Here is a 15,268-nt window from a genome sequence, read left to right on the forward strand (position 1 = left end):
TTACCAGTCTGAAGAAAGAGAGAAATGCCATTTTGCTTCACATTTTACAGTGTATTTTTTTTTAGGTTAAAATTGGAATTTTGGAAAGTGTTTCTGACATTGCTGAATGTGAAATGGACTAGAGGGTCATGTCCAGAGCTTCACCGAACTGGAATTGTGTTTGTTGCTGCTCCTTGTTTTGCTGTAGGCTGCTTGAAACAGAAGAGATTGGGAGTGGGAATTCTGTAGCATAATTTCTGGGATCGCAGTCCTTGATGTCTTTCCTGTTGCCTTCAGATAGTTGGTTTTGTAGATGGTGTAATTTCTAACCGTTGGGAAAGCTGCACAAAGTTCATATGAGAGAAAGACAAATGTACATTTTACCTGCTGGAAATATTTTTTTTAGTTGAAAGTTGATCTGATTGTGCACTATATTCATAATATATTTATTACTCCTGTGTTTGTGGTTACTTTGATGTTTATTTATTTTTAATTCATATTTAACATATAATTTATTATTATTTGTTTTTGGTTTGGTTTAGTTTTGTCGACAGGGTTTCTCTGTGTTGCCCTGGAACTTTCTCTCTTGACCAGGCTAGCCTTGGTCTCATAGATCACCCTCCTCTGTATCATTCATTCTGGGATTAAAGGCTTGTACTTCAATGCTGGATTGTATTTTTTAGACAGGAACAATCCTGTACCAACAGTCTGTCCTGAAAATCACTGCATAGCTGAGAATAACCCTGCATTTTGATACTAAAACTCCTCCTCTCTTCCCTTTCCCATACTTTTTTTCTTTCAATCCTACTGTATCTATCACTCTACTTGCACATCACATGCCTGCTACTGTGCCTGTTCCACCTCCACCTCCCCACAGATCTCATGGAACCTTTCTTCTCCATGCTCGCTATGGACACTCAGTCTAGTTTTGAATCATACAGGAAAAGGTTAAAGAAAGCATATGTATTAAGAAAAGCAGACAGCCTTTGACTTTGTGTGGTTTCAACACCTGGTTCAGTATAATTACATTTATAGGTGTATCTATTTGCTTGTAAATTTCATTTCAACATTCTTCATTTTAGAGTCAAATTTCAGTATGTTTATATGCCACATTTCCATTCTGTGGACATCAGCTGATGGACCTCCAGGCAGATTCCTTTTTAGTTATTGGAAGTAGATCAACAATGGCCATGTGTGTGCATGTATCTGTGGTAGATGTTTGGACTCTTCATTATATGTGGAAAGATGTATAGTTTGTTGAAATGGTAATTCTGTATTTTACTTTTGAGGTAAACTCACAGTTATTTGCTTGTTAATTATTAGCAGTTTAAACTTCCACCAACACTAAGTATTCACTTTTCCTCATCCTTGAGCGGGTTTGAGGTCCTCAGGCTTGCATGGCAACCTTTATCATACGTACCCATATCCTAGCCCTACAGACATCTGTTTTAATGTTTTGTTCAGAAAAATCCAAACAAGCCCATTTAAATATGTTTATTTTGGGGGATTTTCTGCATATAAGTGATGTATTTTAATCGACTCTATGCCTTACACCCCCAGCAGCCATCTCTTAATTTACGTTTTTTGTTTTTGTTTTTTAATTACACACTGAGTTCAATTACTGCTGTCCAAATTTGTGTGGCCATCTACAGGGCATGGGAAACATACTAGTGGCCTTGTCCTGAAAAAAACCAAACCAAAACAAAACAAAAAACCCGACTCTTTTCCCTTCAAAGCCATCGGTTGCCAATACCTTCTTACCTAGGGGTGGCCTTCATGAAGATCAATCTCATTCTACCTGTTTTTTAACTGACGCGATCTCAAGTGTTTCGGGAATTTTAGAATTTGGTACGTGCATTGTAGAATACTTTTTTGTGAAACTGAGTTCATCTCAATGAGAGTCCTCTTCTTTTGCTGTGTCTTTGTCCAGTGAACTTCTATAAAAACGCAATATTCATATTTATCATAGACGATTGTTATTGTGTAGTATTAACTCAGTAAGATTGCAGTTGTTTCCAGCTGATGTTCTGAGTGACACAGGAAGAAAAAGAAACAAAGGAGACAAAGACAAAACAAAACATTCTCCATCAGTTCCAAGAGGCTGGAGACTTGGGCCAGAGGAATTGTCCTAAATTGACACTGAGGAGTCCTGCATTGTTTGTGATTTGGCAGAGTCACATATTAATCCACTTTTCTCATATTTATATTGTTGTATCCAATCCTGGTGAACAACCTGACAGAGGCAGTTCATTATTAGCCAACTTGTATTGTAGAACATGGAGGCCTCAGGTTGATGATTGTTTTTGCCAAAACTGATTAATTGGCTAAGCCTTGAGGACATAAATATCACAATGTAAAAGGTATAGAAAGCAGTGAAGGAAATTTTTAGTTATGAGAGTAAAATTTATATACTTCCCTCTACCTACCTAAAGTATTTAATTGGTTGTTGGGGTCTGGGTGGGGTATTTCTGCAGGGACTCTGGTTGGCTCAAGCATGTCTCTGGCAGACTTTGTCCATCTTCCCCATTCCCTCTGTCTTGCTAAAAAATGTAAAGATTACATTTCAAAAGCTAGCCATCAAGGTCTCTTCTATTTGCCCACTTCCTCCTCCTGAGGCTGACTACCAAGGTCCAGCTATCAAAGTATTGAAGTCCAACAATTAAAAGACCCCTTTGGTTCACCTAATTAACATACCCAATCAAAATATGATGCCACCTCATCCTAGCCATTCTAACACAGACCTCCCATTTTTCTCCTCTTAAAAATCACACCTGCAAGGTCGTTTGCTGCTGTTTTTGTTTTTCTGCCTGAGCCTGAAAACAGCCACTTTAACTTTTCTTCTATTTAGTAAGGGATCTCTGTGTGAAAACTGGTGTTTGGGTGTGGTTTGAGCCTAATCTAGGGTCCAGGAATTAGTCCCCACTACGTAGGAGGGATCTCCTTTAATTCCTGTTTAGAGAAGGGTTACTTTACTTAAAGCAAAGGCATAGTACAATAGTACATAGAAATATGCAGTGAAAGGTGTCAGCAGGCCACTTGACTAAGGGTACTCAAAGGTGTCAGTTATCTTGGGTGGCTTTGAAAGAAAAATTGCTTGCTAAGACACATAGCATTCACATAGATGAATGTTTTGACTGACATTTTGTAAACCTTGCTAACTGCACATGACATTCTCAATAGTCATCTGATTTTAAAAATATGCAGGCCCAGTTATTTAGAAGACAAATTGTAACAACCGAAAAAGAAGATATTATCTTGAACACTCATTTTTGGAACACAGTTTGCCTCATTCCGTTTGTACATCAAGATACTTCATTGTAGGTCAGCCTATTTCCCATATGTTTTCCAAAGGGTTTTGGAATACAGTAAGGAATAACTAAGGCATTTCTAAAGGAACTAACTTGTTGCTATTATTAAAGCATATATAGCTATAGCCCACTAAAGATGATTGTTCCAAGAAGAATATCTACAGGTTGCTAGCTCATTGTTCAGAGAGGACTGTGTTCAGAGCCCAAACCAAGTAGAGTTGCAGGTTGCTCAGTTTTCCCTATGTTACCGGCTTTACTATTGTCCCCCTGGATAGTACTAAACTTGTTATCAATTCCAACTGCTCCTTTTAATTAAGATTTTAGATTATTCACATTGTTTTCCTCTACAAAAGTACTCCACATTCTTTACATTCAAGTTCTCTGATAAAGGGCTGAATGAAGTTATGTTCTTGACTATAATAGCACAGCAATGGCCTTTACTGTAGTTCCAGACAGAGTCCTCTCTGTCCCACCAAAACTTTCTGATCCATGCCTCCTCTGTAGGCATTTCTTTAAGCATCTCTTAGAATGATTTATTCACCTTTGTGTTCAGTGTGTCCAACTATTTTTTGTGTCTAAGAAAAAATTTCTTGCAAATTCCTGCACAGTTCTTCCAAAATAAGTTTAAAATGCTCAAGGAGAACCTGGTTAGTTTTATTTACAATGATATTTCCATTTTTTCATATCTAGTTCTTATATGAGGATTTTTGTCTAGCTGTCATGTACAAATCTGAGAAAAGTAACAAGGCAGAAAGAGTTTATTTTGTCTTGCAATTGAAGGGTGCAGTCCATTAAATGAAGGACAATGAAGTGGCTGGGCAAATCACACACTATCAGGAATAGAGTGATATATTTGTCCGTGTCTCCACAACATCCTCTCAGTGGTGTAATTACTATTCAATACAGTTCACAAAATGTTGCTTCTCAATATGTGGATGCAGTGTTTTCAAAGTTATTAGCCACTGTAGGCTCTTATGTTTGAGACCATGGTGGAACTGTTTTGAAAATATTAGGAGATGGAGTCACTGGGGATGATCGTTGAGGTTTTAAAAGCCTCTTTAAAAGCCCATATGAGGCAAGATGGCCATCTTTTTGCCCGATGCCTTTGAGTAAGGAGTAAATTATTCAGCCACTGCTCCAGCTTCATGCATGTCTGATTCCCTTCATGATAATCATTGACTGACCCACTGAAAGTATAAGCAAGTCCTGATTAAATGCTTTCATTTGTACTCATTGGTTTGTCGTGTTTTTTGTTCACAGTGTTAGAAAAATAACTGAGTCAATGGGTCTTCCTATATTACATCAAGTAACCAAGATAGCATCCCACAGATAGTCTTCAGTTAGACATATGTACATATTCACTTAGAGGTATGTATTAGTTAGGGTTTCTATTTACTGTAACAAGACTCCATGATCATGGCAACTCTTATAAAGAAAAATATTTAATTGTGTTGGCTCCCATACAGCTCAGAGGTTTAGTCCACTGTCATCATGGCTAAAAAGCAAGGCAGCATGCAGGCAGACATGGTACTAGAGAAGGATCTGAGAATTCTACATCTTGACTCACAGACAACAGAAAGTTGTTTGAGACAATGCATGTGGCTTGAGTAACACACCTCTTCCAACAAGGTCACACTCTCTCCAACAAAGCCACACCTCCTAATAGGGACACACTTTTGGGGGGCCTTTTTTCTTTCAAACCACCACAAGGTGTCTTCAGTAACATCTATGGTAAAAGATTTTGTGTCGTGTCAGCCTGGCTGCTAAAACTAGCCATCCTAAGATGTGCACTGTTTTAAGAACCAGTGACCCTTGAGGATGTGGCTGTGAACTTCACTTTAGGGAAGTGGGCTTTGGAGTCTAGTCAAAAGAAGCTCTACAAGGATGTGGTGGAGGAAACATTGTTGAACCTGATCTCCATAGGTAACATCCAAACATGCTCCCATTGCTTGTTCAGTCAGAGAACACTGTGTCCTGCTCATGTGTGATGTGGTGTGATTTGAATTCTTAAAGGAAATATATGGTGAATTTAGTGATCATACCCATGTCATGACACCTGGGTTGTAAATCTATGTTTAATATTGAATATGTCATAATGAAATTTTTTGGTTCCCTTCCAGAGAAATTATCAGAAGAATATATTGAAGAAGGCTACAAAGATCTTGGCAGAAATATGGAGTAATTTATATCCAATAGAAAGCAATTCATATCAAAAGCTTGGGAACCATGGGACAACTGAGAACTTGCCAAATGATCCAAATATACCTAAGTGAAAAATGATTCTACATAAATTTATGTAACAGAGCATTGAATTGTGTCATTCAATATTTGAATATCTTATATATGTAATCTATGAGTATCACCAACATATGATGCAACATAAATTTCTGTAAGAGCTGTTCCTGTGGTTAATTATAAAAAAAAAAAAAAAACTCCCTCTCACATCTAAAAGTATTTACTACCTTTCTATATATTATTTTGAGGCTTTGAATATGAGTCTTGTGTTTTGTTTGCTTTCTTTTGCTGTGACCAAAACCAACTCTGGGGTGGAGCTCATTTTTATTTTCTCTTCCTTGTCACAGTCCCACAATAAAGGGAAGCAAGGGCAGGAACTCAAGCCTGGCAGGAACCTAGAGGCAGGAAATGAAGCAGAGGTGATGGAGAAATGCTGTTTACTGGTGTGCTCCTCATCTCTTACTCAGATACCTCCCTTTTTCAGCAATAGCCACATCTCTAGGGGGATATCACTCGTAATGGGCTGGGCCACTCCACATCAAGCAGTAATCAAGAAAATGCCACCAATGACATGCCTAAATATTAATCTGATAGAGCCATATTCGCCATTAATGCTCTGTCTTCTCAGATGTGTGTCCTTGCTTATGTTGAGTTAACAAAAACTAACTAGCACAGTAGATTGCTTGTCAATGTGACACACAAATACATGACTATTAATGTATAACCTTTCATTTTTTGTTTGTTCCTAAATATAGTTAAGATCACAATATAGCCAGGTAGTGGTGGCTTGCACATTTAACCCTAGCACTCAGGAGACAGAGTCAGGTGGATCTTTGAGTTCAAGGACAGCCAAAACCCAAAACAAATAAGTAAATAGGTTAAAAAATATGTAAAGCAAAATATAAGATTAAAAGTCTCCTGATATTCAAAAATCTCATGCACTTTAAATTCTCCTTCTCTTTAAAAATTCGGTATCTCTTTAAAAGAACAAAAGGTCTCTGTTGTAAGTTCCTAAAAAATCTTAACTACGCTTTTATTTCTCCTTTTTAAAAAAGAAGAACCAGTGCTGACTTCTGTACCAGGCTTTTTCTTTTGGGGCACCAACCAGCTCCCAAATCATGACACAGTGTTGTTGTTAGTTTTGAATACTTGGCCTTAGATTATGTTCATTTCTGGCTTTTATAACTTAAATTAACTCGTTTCTCTTCTTCTACATTTTGCCTTGGGTCTTTTTACCTTTTCTTTCTCTATGTCCTACTCTGTCTAGCTGGTTGGTAGCTGTCTGCCTGGCTGGCCCCAGGTGTCTCCCTTTCTTCCTATCTCATTCTTTCCTTTAGTCTTCTATTTTTCTGCTTAGATTTCTCTTCCTCCTTATTCTCTCTGCCCACAAGTCCTACCCATCCCTCTCCCGCCTAGCTATTGATGTTTCAGCTTTTTATTAGACCAATCAGGTGCCTTAGGCAGGCAAGGTGAAACAGCAACACATCTTTTCATAATTAAATAAATGGAGCATAAACGAATTCAATACACCCTTACAGCCTGAACAAAGGCAGCAGAAACAAATGTAACACATGTTTACACAGTTAAAGTAATATTCTGTAGCATAAATAAGTGTAACACATCTTTACATAGTTAAGTATTCCTCAACAAATTTTCACTCAGATTAAAGCAGAACCCTCGCTCTACAGTGTAAATCATGACCTCTAGCCCCATACCTGGGATTCACTCACAGTGTTTTGATGTATATGTCTCTTGCATGATCCAGCCATTTGGTTCCTCCATGCACAGAACATATAACTTGGCTGATTGTCTCAGACTCATTTCACCCCACAGTTGTTTCAGTCCTTGGAAACCTTCCCATGTGGTACTGGCCTCTCTAATATGCCAGAGGCTCAACACAGTGCTTCTTCACCAATGGCCTAGCTCCTCTTCAGTGACTTACATCCTACCATATTGTGCCAAGTCTCAGCTTCTCCTAAACCTCTTCTATCCTGTTGTTTCCAATTCAACTAAATCTGCACCTTCAGTAATGGCCTCCCCTGCCCTTTGGTGGTGTTAGGCTGAGTTTCTTTCCAAGACCCCTTCAATCCTGCAGCTCTATGATGCCAAGACCAGTACTGCCTAGAAAAAAAGCTCATAAATTACCATGTTCTGCAGCCTATTTGAGATGCAGCCTTGGCACCCTTTGGATCATTTGTCTTAATATTTCCCTTAAATGTTGCTGTTTTCTTGTTAATCCCAGCTCAGTTTTCAAGCCTAGCTGACAAGAGAGCACAGTCTTAATATAAAATATCTCAGAAACTGCCTCAGTAGAGTCTTTTGTGAACATCTGTCATTCCTACATAAACCAGACTTCCCTCTTCATTGTTCTCAGCATTGCTATCTTCAGAGCTCATTAAGAACTGAGCATTCAGCCGGGCGTTGGTGGCGCACGCCTTTAATCCCAGCACTCGGGAGGCAGAGGCAGGCGGATCTCTGTGAGTTCGAGGCCAGCCTGGGCTACCAAGTGAGCTCCAGGAAAGGCGCAAAGCTACACAGAGAAACCCTGTCTCGGAAAAAAAAAAAAAAAGAACTGAGCATTCAATGATTTTTCCAGCTTAATATTCTAGGCATTCTCTTAGTCCTCATTAAAACCATGGTCAGCTCTGTAAGCATTACCCCATGAACTTGGGGGCCAAATCTATTGTAGAGTCCTCTCTGTTCCTGTGATAAACACCATGACCAAAGTCATCTTTTGGGGCAGTGGAGCTCATTTTTGCTTACACTTCCATGTTACATACAGTTCAGCAAAAGAAGGCAGGGTGGGAGCTAAAAATAGGTGGGAACCTGGAAGCCAGAACTGAATTGGAGACTAGAGAAATGCTGCTTACTATCTTGCCCTTCATAGGTTACTAAGGCAGCTTTCTTATAAACTCATACCCACCTACCCAGGGGCACAGCCCTCCATCAATGAGGAATGAGAAAATGCTCCCACAGACTTGTTTCCAGGCTGATCTCATTGAGCCATTTTCCCAATTGAAGGTCCCTGTTCTCAGATGACCCTAGCTTGGGTGAAGTTTGTAACTAAGTAACCAACACAGGCTGAGTATTTAGAATGCAAAAATGTCAGTATTTCACTACTGTATATGATTGTTATGTCTCTTAATGCCAAGGCCTTTGCATGCATGTTCACTCCTTTTATGCCCCCTTAATTATTTTATGGGTATGTGTGCTTGTGACACCATGTCTGAAAAAAAAAAATTGTGGAGGCCAGAAGAGAGAGGGCAGCAGATCATTTAGACCAAGAGTAATAGGAACTTGTGAGTCTTCATATGAATGCTGATAATCAAACTCTGGTGTGTTGGAAGAGCAAGAACTGTTCTTAAGCCCTCAGCCAATGTTACAGCTCCTCTATAATTCTTACAGAAGTAAAATCAACACTCTCCTCCTTTACACACGACAGGGTCTTTACTGTAGTCCATATTGTCTTTTACAGTCATGGCACTCTTTTGCTCCTGCAGTAGTACTGTTGCAGTGGTCCACACAGCCAGCCTCCAACAGTTCACTTGTTTACAGTGATGCTCTTTTCATTTTCTTGAAGAACTCACGTAGTTGAGAAAGACTGTGGATATAAATGTGATAGTCAGTGTGATGAAACAATTCCAGAGAATATGGTTAATGAAGACATGCCTCCCTTCATAAGAGTGTATGAAAGCTGACTGCATGTATGAAACAACATTGTTCATTCATCCTTACCTCAAAGACAAACTAGGGGAAACAATCTGAATATATGGAAGTTTTGGCAAACTTTTACACATCAGAAACACTGGAAAGGTATCAGTCGTTCTGAATCATTTCAGATACTTGAATTTTTCCTACAGAGAAACCCTGTGGAAATGAATAATATAATCAAGCCTATAGGAGCCTTTCTTTTGATGAGGCCCAGGAGAGAAATCACACTGGAGACAAACTTAATGAGATTATCTTAAGGAGATACACCATAGTAAAAATGGTGTTAGGGGGTTGTGATCACATATTTTTGCATTTATAAATATATATGTAACAATAGTAAAGAAAAACATGCCATCAATTTAATACAGTATTGTGGAGACATTGGAAGGGTTGGAGGGAAGTGTAATTGGTATTTAATTAGACTTTTAAAAGTGTTTGGAAAGTTGGTTCAACAGTTGTAAATATCGTATTTGCAGAGACCTCAGGTGCAGTAACAGGCACACTCATGGTGGCACACAAATGTCTTGATTACAGATTCAAGGCATTCAGTGCCTCCTCTGGACTTTAGGAAACACAATGTCTTTGGTGTCATTGTATACTGATTAATTTTTATTGTAATTTGACACAAAACAAGCATCACTTTAGAAGAGGGAATTTCAATTTAGAAACTATGTTGATCAGATAGGCCTTCAGTGATGTCTGTGAGGGATACTTTTGATGGATTTGGGAGTGCCTAGTCCAAGATGGGCAGCATCATCCCTATGCAGGTTTGTGTAGTCAATACAAGAATGCTAACTGATTATGAGATAGTAATCAGATTTTCCATAGTTCCTGCCATGGCTTCCCTCAGTGATGGATTGTGACCTGAAAGTGTAAGCCAAATTAACTCTTTCTTTGCCTAAATTGTTTTTTTCATGGTACTTATCACAACAACACAAAGCAATTCAAAGCACATAGCAATGTATACCATGTGGCGTAATCTTCATAGATATTGTGGGACTATTCAAAAAGTGATCAAATTCTGATTGTTTAAAGTTGATACACAATAAAATGGCAGCTTTAGTATGAGGAGGTAGATTTGTACAGTGTGCTTCATTCTCCTTTCCTCTTGCATTTTGAGGACAAGAGGGTGTAGATTTGGATACTTTCTGCCTTTATAGTGATATAATGAATGATATAGTGATATAAATGAATAAAGTTATATTTGCTCCTCCTCAGTCTTAGTTCCCTTCCAATTACTTCTTGCCTCATATTTTCTCTATATTTGTTGACATGCTTTTAAAAGTTTTAGTCTAGTTTATTGAGGCAGGGGATTACATGAATGTAATACCAAGCATGGAGACAAAATATGCAGATTAATATCTCTGTTTGGATCCTGATGGTCAGCAATTCCTTTCTCTGGCATAAACTGTGACCAAGATATGGTCATGTGACTGAGGAAATCTATAAGCATGATAGAAATAAGGTCTAGGAGGATGTCCATAAGGGTTGCACTAGGCAAGGCATCTCTGTCTTGAATGTAGATTTTTATAATCCTCATAAAAAAAAACCCAACTGGTTAGTGATATAAATATTTTAAAATATCCATCACAACTAAATAGTAATCATGGAGTGTATTAGACTTTTTCTTTTTTTTTTTTTTGTTTTTTGAGACAGGGTTTCTCTGCGTAGCTTTGCTCCTTTCCTGGAGCTCACTTGGTAGCCCAGGCTGGCCTCGAACTCACAGAGATCCGCCTGGCTCTGCCTCCCGAGTGCTGGGATTAAAGGCGTGCGCCACCACTGCCCGGCTATTTTTCAATCATTAATGATAATGTCCTTGTACAATAGATCTAACGAAGGGAATACTAGACCTCCAGAGTGGGTTCTTTTGTTTTACAGACATTTCATATAACATAGCCATTGCATCCTAAGGGAAACATAGTTTACACTGTCTCCAAAATATTGTGGCCACATGTCCACATTTTTGCCAAATCATTCCAGATTCTTAAAAAAATAATGATCTTATACGCCAGAAAAAATAAATTTTCTCTTGGAAAAAAGGTCAAGTTTAAACCCTGCCAGTGAAGCTACTTGTGGATCCCGACTCTCTGACTGGGAAACTTACTCCTGGATGACTAATTAAAGCTGGATTTCAGTGGAAACCATGCTGTCTCAGTCCTCAGTAAGCCTTAGCCCTTGGTTCTAGCCAAACTGACTGGAATTGGGCAGTGTAATAACTACATTATAAGGGATCCATTAACAGTATTCAAACTGTATCAGATCAACTTAGCTTTACCAGATCTCAAATAAGCAGGAGATATTTAACCCCAACCTTAGCATCTATTGAAACCCCTCAGTATGAAATTTAGGCCTCTATTAAATCTTTTGTAATAGCTTAAAATGCTATTTATTTCTATATAAGAATATTTACTTTCACCATGAAAAATAATTTTAATTCAGACATAAAGAGTTAGCATGGATACAGAACTTTTAATAATAATTTATGTTCAGAAATTTCTAATTTTATTTTGTTTTTGGTGTCAACTTGACACAAGCTAGGGTCATCAGAGAGGAAGGAACTGCAGTTGAGGAAATGCCTCCATGAGATCAGCTATAAGGCATTTTGTTATTAGTGATCAGTGGGGGAGGTCCCAGCCCATAGTGAGTGGTGCCATCCCTGGGCTGGTGGTCCTGGGTTCTATAACAAAGCAGGCTAAGTAAGCCAGTAAGCAGCACCCCTTCATGGCCTCTTCATCAGATCTTGCCTCCAGGATTCTGCCCTCTTAGAGTTCCTGTCCTTGACTTTCTTCAGTGATGAACAGCAATGTCAAAGTGTAAGCCAAGTAAAACCTTTCCTCCCTAATTTGGCTTTTGGTCATGGTGTCTTTTTGCAGCAATAGAAACCCTAACTAAGACAAATTGGTACCAGGAGTGGGGTATTGCTGTGAGAGGCCATATCATGCTTTTGTCCAAAAGATTATAGACCTTTGACTATGGATTAGAAAAAGCAGTTGAATGCTCTAGTTGCTGCTTAATGGGACATCCTAGGAAGAGCATGGAAGACAGTGGTGCTGAATGTGATCTGAACTGTGGGTACCTAGATCAAGGTATTTTTGAGGACAAGAATGTTAGTATTTAGTGTAGAGACTGGTTTTGTGATATTTTAGTAAAGGATTTAACTGCCTTTTGCCCTTTCCAAAGAGTCTGCCTGAGGCTAAAATGAAGAGTTTTGGATGAATTCCATCTGCAGGGGAAATTTGAAAACAGCCTAGTATAGACTGTCCTGTGATTATTAATATTAACTTTAATGAAGATTTATAATGAAAAGGAGCATGCTACTCAAATAAAAACACAAAATGTATAGACTGAGAAAAGGAGCACCTGAAGTGGAATAGAATTAAATCCTGTGTTCAAGGAGGTAGAATTTAAGAAATGGAATAAAGGGAGTGGAGACTGAATGAAAGAAAAGAAAAAAGAAAGGAAAGGACATGAGTAATCCTAGGTATGGTAGAGGAGAAAGTTTATAGTGGATGTATGGGAAAGCATAGTCAGAGGCAGGAATATCTGGAAGAGTCCTGCGTGGACATGACCAGGCTGAGCTGGGCCATGTGGGAGAGGGGGAGAGGAAGGGAAAAAGGAGAACCAGGTGTAGCAGCCAGGAGGCCAAAGTACAAAATGTCTGGATTATATAGAGAAGAGCCTCTGGAGAAAGGTTAGCCCAGTCTCTGGGCTGGAGAGTTCAGGGTAGAGGGTGGGATGTGCAAGCCATACCCTGTAACATGTAGGGACTGAGGGATGCTGGGAGAACCTGGTAGCTAGGTCCAGCTTTGAATGGAATGAGAAATCTGCCTGACTCCATTTTGAAGACAGGAGCCATTATGGTGTATTTTTAAAAATAAGTTTCTATTTACTATGAGAGTTGAGTTGCTGTCTGTTTCCTGGAACCTGACCTTCCCCAACACATGACCTTGGTTTATTTTTGAGAATACCCTTACCCTCCCTGACCCTCTCTAATCACATGCTTACCATAGGATGTTTTTTAAAGATTTTTTTTTCATTATTGTCCCATTGTATCCCTTCTATAAAACTGTTCACAACTTTACTTCTTAAAGGAACCAAGAGATAGATTCAGGGCTGCTCCTTTCTCTTTCTTCCCATGTAGAGAGTATATTATAATAGAGAGATGAAGAGAAAGATAGGAAAGAGAGAGACAGAGAGAAGAGAGAGCCAGGGCTGCTCTCTTTAACCTGAAATTCTGAGGCTTCTAGCACATTTCCTATTAATAACTGATCAATTTCATCATTACCTTGTGCTAGAGTGCCTGGTAGACACATTTGGGATCTGATATGTGTTATATTCAATGGATGTTTTCTATTTCTGATTACTTGTAATTGAATGAATAACAAGTTAATTCTGAGTCATCTGGAATAAGTTCAGTGGCTTCAATATGTAAAACAACTCTTTTTGTATTGAGAGTCAGTAACTATATTAAGACATTCAGGAAAATCTAAGAATAGCATAAGGATGGCATATGCTCTGATTTTTGAACTGAATTATAAGGGCTTTGAGGCATTTTACTTATTTTCCCTGTCTTATAGCCTGCCCTTCCTGATTTATTTACATCAGTATAGAATGTAGGGACTCCAGAAATTGGTGTCCCTTTTACTATATGTGGGAGAATTCAATTAGTTCTTTTTATGATCTGAAGTCTCTTGTTTTGGGGATATTTGTTGTTAATATCTCCAAATCTATTTGCCAACATTTATTTTCTGCCAATAATGAGACAATTTCAGCATTAGTAAAAAGGTATCACAATTTCTGCTGGGTCTATTCCTGCTAATCAACAAGGTCTTATTTTTCCTTTCAGAAATCTATTCTATATAGCTCTTTTAAGTTTTTACTCTCTTTGTGTGCTAAATATACATTCTAAGATATTCTTTTCCCTCTGCATAAGATTTCCTATGAGTAGGAGGCAAAATAACTAAAATATAATTGGGCTCTGGATCCAAGTGATCTGCATATGCATCTAGTAATTTCTTTTCTATCAGAAACAATTCTCTCTCAACCTCAGCTGATAATTTTCTTGGATTATTTAAGTCCTTATCACCTTGTTAGGTTTGAAATAAATTACTTAGCTCTTGAGTAGTTTAATACAATTGTGGTCTGTAGCCAGTTAATATCTCCCAGAAAACTTTAAAAATAATTGAGAGTTTATAATTAATCTCTCCTGATTTGTACTTTATGTGGTTGAGTTTTTTGTAAACCTATCTTACATCCTTGATAATTGATAGAATCTCCTTTTTTGTATGTTTTCAGGAACAATTTGTAACCCCCAGCAACGTAAAATTATCTCTACTTCATCAAATATTTTTTTCTAAATTATTTGCCTCTGAATCAACCAGCAATATATCATACATATAATGATAAATTTTAGAGGAAACTATAAATTATTTCTAATGCCTGTTATACAAAATATTGAAACAAATTGGGGCTTTTTTTAACACTCCTTGTGGAAGAATTTCTGACTAATGTCTTTTAAAAGGTTAAGTATTATTATAATTAGGCATTGTAAAGGCAAGTTGTTTTCTTTATACGGTTCTTTTAAAGGTATAGTAAATAAAGCAGTCTTTTAAATAAGTTGCTATAATAGATCATCACTTAGGTAATAAAGAAGGCAATGAAGGAAAAAAAGAAGGAAATGAAATTCCAGTCTGTAAAGAGACTATTGACTGAATCACCTTATTTATGGCTCTTAAATCTGTTTATATTCTCCATTTTACAGATTTCTTTTTAATGATAAATATAGGAGCATTCCAAGGACTGGTCAATTCTTCAATATACTGAGCATTTACCTGCTCCTGTACCAGCTATTCTAGTTCTTGTACTTTTTCTGATGTCAAAGGCCATTGTCTCCCCCCACCCCCACAGGTTTATCCATTAACCATTTTAAAGACAGGGTCGTTGGTACCTTTGAAAGACCAACAGCTGTTGTGTTCTCCTTCTGTACAACCTGAATTGTCTGTGACTATTCTTGATAGTACCATAATACCTTTTAA

General features: G+C 38.0%; 1 protein-coding gene across 2 annotated transcripts in view; it reads left to right on the forward strand.

Annotated features, from left to right (window-relative positions):
• The window catches only part of LOC114680841 (zinc finger protein 345-like), a 49,384-nt gene extending 43,790 nt beyond the window's left edge, over positions 1 to 5,594 (forward strand). For both annotated transcript variants that reach the window (XM_037197923.1, XM_028854009.2), the window contains one exon: positions 5,408 to 5,594. The gene's annotated coding sequence lies outside the window, so the exon portion shown is untranslated. The remainder of the gene's footprint in view (positions 1 to 5,407) is intronic.
• The last annotated feature ends 9,674 nt before the right edge of the window (positions 5,595 to 15,268 follow it).

This window comes from Peromyscus leucopus, chromosome 22 (genome assembly GCF_004664715.2).
Source record: "Peromyscus leucopus breed LL Stock chromosome 22, UCI_PerLeu_2.1, whole genome shotgun sequence".
Classification (NCBI taxonomy): Eukaryota; Metazoa; Chordata; class Mammalia; order Rodentia; family Cricetidae; genus Peromyscus; species Peromyscus leucopus.